The sequence below is a fragment of the Salvelinus namaycush genome, chromosome 5 (assembly GCF_016432855.1).
Source record: "Salvelinus namaycush isolate Seneca chromosome 5, SaNama_1.0, whole genome shotgun sequence".
Classification (NCBI taxonomy): Eukaryota; Metazoa; Chordata; class Actinopteri; order Salmoniformes; family Salmonidae; genus Salvelinus; species Salvelinus namaycush.
The window spans coordinates 783,439-783,932 of NC_052311.1; positions in this window are offsets into that span (position 1 = coordinate 783,439).

The following is a 494-nucleotide window of genomic DNA, read 5'->3' on the forward strand; positions in this document are numbered from 1 at the left end:
TGTGTGAGGGCAGGGCTGGGGAAGCCTGGCTGGTTGAGGTGGGCTCCTCTGCTGTGTGAGGACAGGGCTGGGGAGGCCTGGCTGGTTGAGCTGGGCTCCTCAGGTCATAGAGTGGTGATCTAGCTGCTCCTGCAGCTAATCTTGCTGCTGTGATGTCACACTGTGGTATTTCACCCAATAGATATGGGAGTTTATCCAAATGTGGTTTCTTTTCAAATTCTTTGTGGGTCTGTGTAATCTGAGGGAAATATGTGTCTTTAAGGCGTTCATACATTTGGCAGGAGGTTAGGAAGTGCAGCTCAGTTTCCACCTCATTTTGTGGGCAGTGTGCACATAGCCTGTCTTCTCCTGAGAGCCAGGTCTGCCTACGGCGGCCTTTCTCAATAGCAAGGCTATGCTCATTGAGTCTGTACATAGTCAAAGCTTTCCTTAAGTTTGGGTCAGTCACAGTGGTCAGTTTTTCTGCCACTGTGTCCTCTCTGTTTAGGGCCAAA